The sequence below is a fragment of the Myotis brandtii genome, unplaced genomic scaffold (genome assembly GCF_000412655.1).
Source record: "Myotis brandtii unplaced genomic scaffold, ASM41265v1 scaffold456, whole genome shotgun sequence".
NCBI lineage: Eukaryota > Metazoa > Chordata > Mammalia > Chiroptera > Vespertilionidae > Myotis > Myotis brandtii.
Window position 1 is genome coordinate 1427335 of NW_005367431.1, and position 8669 is coordinate 1436003.

The 8669-nt window shown below is 54.8% G+C and overlaps 2 protein-coding genes across 2 annotated transcripts in view; one reads left to right on the forward strand and one right to left on the reverse strand.

The window, feature by feature from the left end:
• PTPRU (protein tyrosine phosphatase, receptor type, U) overlaps nt 1-8669 on the reverse strand; it is an 82230-nt gene that overhangs the window by 71705 nt on the left and 1856 nt on the right. The gene's annotated exons all lie outside the window — the stretch shown is intronic.
• MECR (mitochondrial trans-2-enoyl-CoA reductase) overlaps nt 1741-8669 on the forward strand; it is a 47962-nt gene continuing 41033 nt past the window's right edge. Inside the window, exon 1 of the mRNA XM_014546795.1 lies at nt 1741-1744. The gene's annotated coding sequence lies outside the window, so the exon portion shown is untranslated. The remainder of the gene's footprint in view (nt 1745-8669) is intronic.

Genomic DNA, 8669 nt, shown 5'->3' on the forward strand with positions numbered 1-8669 from the left:
TTGTGTGTGTGTGTGTGTGTGTGTGTGTGTGTGTGTGTGTGTGTGTACACATGGCTGTGAGACTGATAGCCTGATACCAACTTACAAGTACTCAAGTGGGAGGCAGGAGACCTGGATCTAGTTGCTGCTGAGCCTCTAACATCCTCTGTGACCATGGGCATGTGGTTTGCCCTCTCTGAACCCCTGCGTCCTCACTTATGAAATGCAAATGGGGAACCGAGTGACCGTGGATTCCAGCTCCAGAATTCTGATTCCATTTGTGTGAGGATGCACGTGAGCACGAATTACTTGAGAGTAGACATAGATACTATGGGGGAGAGGGAGAGTGGGCATGGGTGTCTCAAAGGGTGGCCCCCAGGCAGTGTGCGGTGGAGCTGTGATGAGCAGGTGTGTGTTGCTGTGCAGAGGTAATGAGCATATTCAGTGATAAGCCTGTGCCCCAGGGAGGTGTTCCATGGCAGGGTGGAGGGGAGTTGTGCAAGTATACGTGTGTGCATGTGAGCGTGACCACAAGCATGTGAGTACCAGACTCCTCCCCACTAGACAGGGTAGAGAAGGGACAGTGCTCTGTGCCAGCTGTGGCTGCCAGCGCTACCCATGTTTTCTCATGACCCTCAGTAAACAGAGTTTGTGTGCAATGAGATCTGTGTTCCCTTCAGTTTGTCAACAGAGCATTCAGTTCCCACGGGTGGCCCCAGGAGAAACAAAACTTTTCCCAAAAGATTATAAATGTAAGGGCTGGGTCACACCCAACCGCAGGCACAGCCCCAACCCAGACCTGGGGAACCCAAATACAACCCCAATGACAACACAGGTCTATTTGATCATCTGAAGGCACACCCCTATTCTAGGTAACCAGCCCAACCCCGGAACCAACACGGGCCTCACCCCTGGACATTCTTGCCCAACCCAGCCCTACCCCAGGTTCTTCACACCAGCTAGGCTCCATCTCAGGGCCGGCTAACCCCCACCTCCTCCCGTCCTGAGGTTAACGACTGTCTTTTACACCTTTCAACCCCATGCTCAAACCCTGTGTAGAGTAGATGGTCCGTCATAGCTGGACTTAGGATCCCTGAGAGTCTGACCCCAACCAGCCCACCTAAGGTCAAGGACCATGACTCCAGCCCAAAGACCTGACTCAGCCCACTTCACTGCTCTCCTTGTCCAGATAAACATATCCAAACCTCAGCCAGGTCTCTCTGGAACTGCCCTCCAGAGCCCTGAATAATTGAGGAGCAATTAATTAAGGGCAGGGCTGGCAGCAATATGTCCACCTTCTAGTCACAGCGGATTGAGCATAGCTGCAACCAGGAAGTTCACCCAGGGCCGGCCACCGGGACAGTAAGCTGAGCTGGTCCCCCTACAGCAAGCATGTCAAACATGCAGCCCATCAGCCACGAGTTTGACATGCTTGCCCTATAGCAGCCAACACAGAGGCCAGCCACAACATCCTTCATCTCCACCGAGGATAGAAGGAAGCCAACTACAACAAGGGAAACAGGCCAGACCCACTCCCCATCTCCCTGATCAATACGTATCCCAAATCCCAAAGTTAACAGTAGGGCTGCCATATTGGCCGTGTAAGGGAAAGGCACAGGGTGGGGCAGGACTCCATCGGGAGGCAAAGGACTGAATGGAGGGCTGTGCTGTGCGGAGGTACAATGGGCGAAGAGTGCACAGAGCCCTGCATGCAGACACCCTCTATCATATAAAGCCACAGTGCAGAGTAGAGAGGCAGAGGGCTGTGCACAAACCATGTAGCGCAAAGATCTATGCTTCCTAACAGTCCCGTGGAAGGAGAGGGCTAGGTGGTACCACGATGTGATGTTGCTGTGGGTATGAGGCAGCCGCTCCACACAATACAGAGGCACAATGCAGTTACACAACGCAGGGGAGCAGAGCACACGGCGTGCGCAGAGCCCAGTACAAACACCTGGAATGGCACCGCCCAACTGGTCAGCGCCATGATGCAGCGTAGAGGTGCCTCGTCCCTCGTGGACGTGACCCAGAACTTCACAGAGGCACAGCGCACAGTGCAGTGTGATAGGTGTATGGAGAGTGCTCAGGTGCTAAGTTCAAGTCTTGCTAATTCTTCCCCTCCAGACTCTAGCACAGGGCCAGGCACATAGGTGCTCTCTGAATTCTCACAGAAAGGATGTGTCCAGTGTAGGCACAGAGATACAGGGAAGAGAAGGACACGAGCGAGGCCAAAGGAACTGCTGGGTGTGGAATATAAGCTCAACTGGGGCTGCCAATAGGAACCTGGGAGACACCACCAGCAGACACCTCAGTGGTGAGACCAAGAAAGGACGGGATTCCATAGGGGGCAGCGTTACAAGGCAGTGGCGCAGTGCGAAGGGCTAGGCCAGGAGCAGGCAGACATGCCACACGACGCAGAGATGCAGTGCTGTGGTGGCATGCCATCTGTTGGCACAGCACAGTGGTGCATTGCTAGGAGCCATGCCCAACTCCTAGGAGAGTCCACAAGCCCAATGCAACAGTGAGGCCCGAGAGAGTAGCATCGCACAGAGGACAGTTGCAAAGACATAAGTGGCAGTACAGCTGCAGGATGGAGGTGCAGTACAAGGAGACAATGCAAAGATGGAGGAGTCTATGACACGCAGCCAATGCAATGCAGGATCCTGGCACGGCCATGCTGTGTACAGGGCTGAGACGCAGTGCAGTGTGGTCCAGTCCTGTGGGGCTGGGCCCAGGAACCCCAGAGAACACACACTCCGAGCAGTCCAGGGCCATGATGCAGCGCAGTTATTAACGTAAGGCAACGATGCGGCACACTGCAAAAGTGTGTGGGGAAGGTTGCACATGCTTCCCTGTGCTGCCCTGGAGAGCAGGGAGCCCAGAGCCCTGGAAAACTCTGGGCCTGAAGCTCTGTCAGGGAGAACTGGCTACCCCCTGGGTGAGGAGCCGTGTCTGCTCTGTGGGTCCCCTGTGCTCCAGCCCCCAACACTGTCCACCTCAGTGACTCTCCAAGGGCACAGGATGAAACCACTGCTGCCCAGGGGACCGGCAGCCAGAACTGAGCACATTGTCCAGGTATTTATCTCTGAGGAGGGCCCCAGCGCACTGGCAGGCAAACAATGAATTCAGATTCTGCTAAAAAGCTTTTGGACAATTAAAGCACATCCCCTGGCCCCCAGCCCAGGGCAGAGCAGTGTAGGGCAGAGCAGGAGAGAGACAGAGAGGGAGACCCATGGGATTGGGCCCTGGTACAGAGTGGGCGGCAAGTTGGTGTAAACAGCGGGGTGGAAGTGAGAGGCAAGCCAGACCCAACCAATCTGGCTGATCACTCTTTACCCCTCCTGGGCCTGGACTTCATCAGAAGCCAAGAATGCACACTTACTAGTAATAATAGCTAGTACTTACACAGTGCTTACCATGGGCCAGGACCTGTTCTACACTCTGTATGTATGAAAATGGAATATACCCTCACAGCAACCCCATGCAGTGTGTCCTATAATTACCCCCATCTCACAGATGAGAACACTAAAGGCCCAGAGAGGCCAAGTGACTTGCCCAAGTGCTGAACGGCTAGCAGTGGTGGAGTCAGGATTAGAACCCAGATGATCTGGCTCCCAAGGCCATGATCTTAACCACCACATTCTAGGTAAAACATATATTTACACACATGCACAACCATAAGGGTGCACATGCACTCACATGTAAACACACACATACATACGTACATACATTCTGAGCAGGGCAATTCCCACTTTCTCAGAAGAGACCCACTTATCCTGTCCAGATAAGCTTCTGACACCTCCCAGTTGTCTCCTCTTATCCCCCAGCTGTTCCAAATCCCCCTTCTCTCTATCCCTCATATGTCCCCCAACCCTCAGCTGTTCGCTCAATTCCTTGTCCTTTCATTCCCAGCTGTGCCTACCCCCCATGTATCTTCATCACTAGTGATCTCCCATTCCCCCTGTTGTCCCATCACTCCACCCCCAGCTGTGATCCTGACCATCACATATGTCCTGTGCCCCAACAACACCCAATTTCCCCATCCACTCCTTCCTCCCACCCACTTCCACAATCAAGTCCAAAACCTCACTGACCTCTCTAAGCCCCCCTTCTCCTCGTCCCTTCTGATTCACCACCAGGTCCTGGGCTCTGCACCCTGGGAATCTGCCCAAGACCTCCTGTCACAACAGCCTCTTCTGAGGTGTCCAACCCAGCGTCCTCCCCTAGCCATTCTCCAGGCTACGGCAGCCCCTGCCCAGAGCCAGCCAAGGGGGCATACCAGCCCCCATCCAGGGCTGCCCTCCGGAGCTCCAGCTCCACCCGCCACCCCCACCGAACCTTCCCTGTGTACCCAGAGGCTCACATCAATGCAAACACGGAGTGGCACCTGCCATGTACAAGGCCCTGGGGATGGGAGATGACAGAGGCTCAGCCCAGCCCTCAGGAGCTCCCAGCCCAGCCTAATGGCGAAGGAGACAGAAAACCAGTGCCAAACGCTGTCGCACGGCATCTGGGAGAACTGACCCACTGTGCTGTGCCAGGAGGGCAGGGGAGGTGATAGCACAGCTCAAGGAAGACAGGGTGAGTAGGCGGGCCCCGAGGAGGGGGGAGGGGAGAGAGCGGGTAAGGAGGCAGAGCATGTGCAAAGGTAGAGACGTGTGAAAGGACCTGGGATCAGACTGGCCTGGTGAACCTGGAAGACAAGGTGTGGACAGAAAGGAGTGGGGTCGGGAGGAGAGGCCGAAGCATGAAGCTGTCATGGAAAGCAGGCGCTGGTCATGCAGGGCCTCGCCTGCCATGTTAGGGTCTGGGTTTTGTCCCCCGGGAGCTGGAGGGCCTTGAGGCCATGGCATGGCAGCATCCTGTGTCTGCCTGAGAGAAGTCATGCAGGTCTCAGGGCAATGAAAGCATTGGAAGGCTGGTGGCAGAATAAAGACCAAGGAGGGGGCTATTGCAAAAGTCCAGGCACGAAATGATGGAGCTGGCGTCATAGGTTCAACCAAAGCGTCTTCATCAGCTGCTGAGTGACGGGCAGCAGCAGACCCAGGCCCCTCCCTGGGGTGTCCAGGCCTCATGAAGATGCTGCAGGCCTCGCGCTGCTAGACCAGCACTGTCCATAGAGCTTTCTGCTGTGCAGACATGTTCTCTACCTGCGCTGACCAATATGATAGCCACTAGCAACGTGCGACCCTTGAGGACTTGAAATCTGGCTGGTGAGACTAAGGGACTGAGTTTTTATTTCAATGAATTTTAACGAACTTAAATTTAATAACCACACGTGACTCCGTGGCCATCATATTAGAGAGTGCAGGGACAGACATGTCCATCGCTGCAAGGAAGTTCTATTGGAATGTGCAGCTCTAAGCTGATGAACCACGGAGAAACCCGGCCTCCTCCAGAGGCTCCTGGCCTTGGGGTCTAAAGGAAAGTCTGGAGGCAAGGCCCAGGGAAGCGGGTGTCAGAAGCTGAGCTGACACAGTCCCAGTTCCTGGTCCACATGCACATCCCTTTCCTGGAGACATACACACCTAAACATACAAACAGACACACCGACCACGGGGCACCCCATGGCCAGACTCACAAACACCGGATAGTTCGACACATGTGTAGCCCATTGCTGGATACAGGGGTACCCCAACCTCAGATATCCAGACACTTTCATACCCCCCACCCAGACATCCAGGCACCTGGACAGCCCACAGCTGGACACAACACAAACACCCTCCTGCACTTGGACACCCACTAGTCTGAGGACTCCCAGACACCTGGATACACCCACCTCCGGTTACAGAGACGCTAGGATATCCTGATGTTGGCACACCCTGATCCTCCACATCCTGGCACGGGGAGACCCACACTTACATACTGAAACACAACCCACCCAAATAGCTCTGCACCCAAACTCCAAGAATTTAACCTTTAGATACCCGGATACCCTAGCATCAGGCTCCCCCAGGACCAAAGCAGCTGGTCGCCTCCCTACTCCACACTCAGAGCCTGCCACACAGAGTAACCAGATGGCTAGATGCCCTGACAGGCCACACATGTCCTGTGCCCTGGGCGACAATCATACAACCACAATCATACACACACACACACACACACACACACACACACACACACACACACACACACACACACACACACACACACACACACACACACACACACACACACCCTCCCCACTCTGACTGTCCAGATGCCAGAATCGCACCTGCACACACCTCAGCAGGCCTCACCCCACCTGCAGGGGTCACCACGGGGAGCAGCTCTCCTCGCCTCCCTCAGGCTCACAAGGAGCCAGGACAGAAGCTGAGACCTGAGGAAGAGCCTCCCCTTCCTGAGGCAGGACCCTCCCCCTTCTTCCCCAGACAGTCTCACTGACGGTTGGGACTCAATGCCTCTCACCAACTGCCAGGCCTCCAGCACAAAGGCCTGTCCACTGACAGGCCTGGACAGCTGCTGGGGGTGGGGTTGGAGGGAGGTCGGGGGCAATGTGGGAAACTTGGAGGAGGGGCTGGCAGGCAGAGACCTGCTCCCTTCCTCTCTCCCAGGGACTTAAGCTCCTCAACTCACAACTCCCAGATGGCACTCTCTACCTGGCCTTTTCACACACAATATCATCCCCCAACAGAATTTTCTAGATTCCTGGAGGGAAACCTAGTTCGTTAATCTCTACTTTCAGTGGAATCACTGCGCCCCCATCTGGCACCTCCAGCTCAGAATTTGACCCACTGGACTTCATTCATTCTTTTACGCCATATATATTTTACTCAGCACGAGTAGCCAGGCCTTGTGCCTGGCACTAAGGATTCAGAGGTGAACTAAATTCACAGAGCTCATGGTCTGAAACGGAGAATGGACCAATAAGCAATAATCACAATAATTACTAATGGTATGGAAAAACCCAATCAATCCCCACCTTCCCTTCCTAGAACAGGGATAACCAAGGAAGACTTCAGGGGCGATGTGATGTCTAAGCAGAGGCCTGAAGAAGGAGCAGGAGTTCACCAAGTAAAGAGATGGAGTTAGAAAGTACAAAGGCCCAGAGAGGAGAGGGAGGGAAAGGACATGTAGGGGATACTGATAAGTGGGTCAGACTGGCCAGAGCATAGGGCGGAGCAACAAGGGGTACAAAATGAGATGAGGCTGGACAGGCAAGCAGGGTTAGAGCAGGCAGTGAGGCCAAGGGAAAGGGACTTCACCCTGAAGGCAATGGCGAGCCTTCAGGTGGTTTCAAACCGAGGTTCCAAACATGCAGTTTTCATTGTAGGGAGATAGATCCCTGGCACCATGGAGGGAGGGGTAGAGGGAAGAGACTGGAGCCTTTTTGCAGTTGAGAGATGGCTGAGGATGGAGAAGAGGGGACAGGTGAGAAAGATCCTGACAGTGGGTAAGGGTAGGGTGCATCAGGATACAGGAAGAGGGCTTGGAGGAAAGAAGGAGGCCGAGGGAGGAAGGGGCACAAGGTAACCCCTGCAAATCTAGCTTAGCTGGCGAAGGCATGGAAGGATTTCATGCCTGGAGCAAGCAGGGTGCCCACCCTGGATTTTCCCTGACACCTGAGCAGGGCAGGAGGCTGCCCATGAGCTCAGCACCCCCCCCCCACTCTGACCACGCTGGGCTTCCTGCCGAATCCCCTCCCCCAGGCCCAGGGACAAGGACCAGCTGCCCAGACAAGATTTTATTGCCCAACCTGAAACCACTGGGCAGTCTCTCCCTCATTCCTGCTGTCCACAACCCTAGCAACCAAAAGGACAAAATGAGCTAGCACGCAGAGGAATAAATTACTGCCAGATTTACATGGCGGAGAGACATCACACACCCAGCCTTAGGAGGGGAGGAATCAGGAGGCATTCAGGCAGTGGGGTTGAGACTGTACATAGATTGGGGGCCAGGGCTGATCTCACGCCTTCTACTAAGAGCTTCTGAATGAAGCTCTGACAGTAAGTAATACCTACAAGGGTGCCAGGATCGTAAGAAGTGAAGTGACCTGCCCAAGGTCACAAAAAAACAGCAAGTGGTGGAGGCAGAACTTGAACGATGCCCCTGAGCTTCCATTCACAGCCGCTGGGACTCTGTAACAGTTCTCAAAACCATCTTTTGTTCCCTGGCATTCACAGACAGAGCCTTACTTTACAATTTTCAAGTTCCATTATTATGATGCCCATGAGGCATAGGAGGAAACTGAGGCCTGAAGAATGGAAGTCATTTGCTCAAGGTCTCACTCCCAAAACTTCAATTCTTGACAATCCTCCAGGATTGTCAGCAGGACAATGCCAGCAGGAATTGGGGCACCTGAGGATTCTTGGAATCAAGGTATTGCACCCCTTGGGTTTAATCTCAGGGCAGGGGAGGGGGACAAAGTTGCTGCGGCCCATGGAGGCGGGAGGGGGGAGGATAGAGAGGGAGGTCTCCAAGGCGAGGTCAAAGCTAACGCTGTGCCAGGCACCCGGGCCTCAGGGCTAGTTCCCAGGTCTGAGCCTGAGGCAGGAGGGTCCGTGGAAGCCGGAGAGCTGCGTTCGAAAGGCCTGAGAGGACAGCGAGACCGTGAACTCGATCCCGGGGAAGCCTGTTCTCGGAGCCGGGGGCCGGGAGTAGTCTCCCTCGGGACCAGCGACCAGCGCAGAGGCGGCTCAGCACGTGTTGATCCGGCACCGCGCTGACCCCTGCTCTGGCGTCTCCCTGTC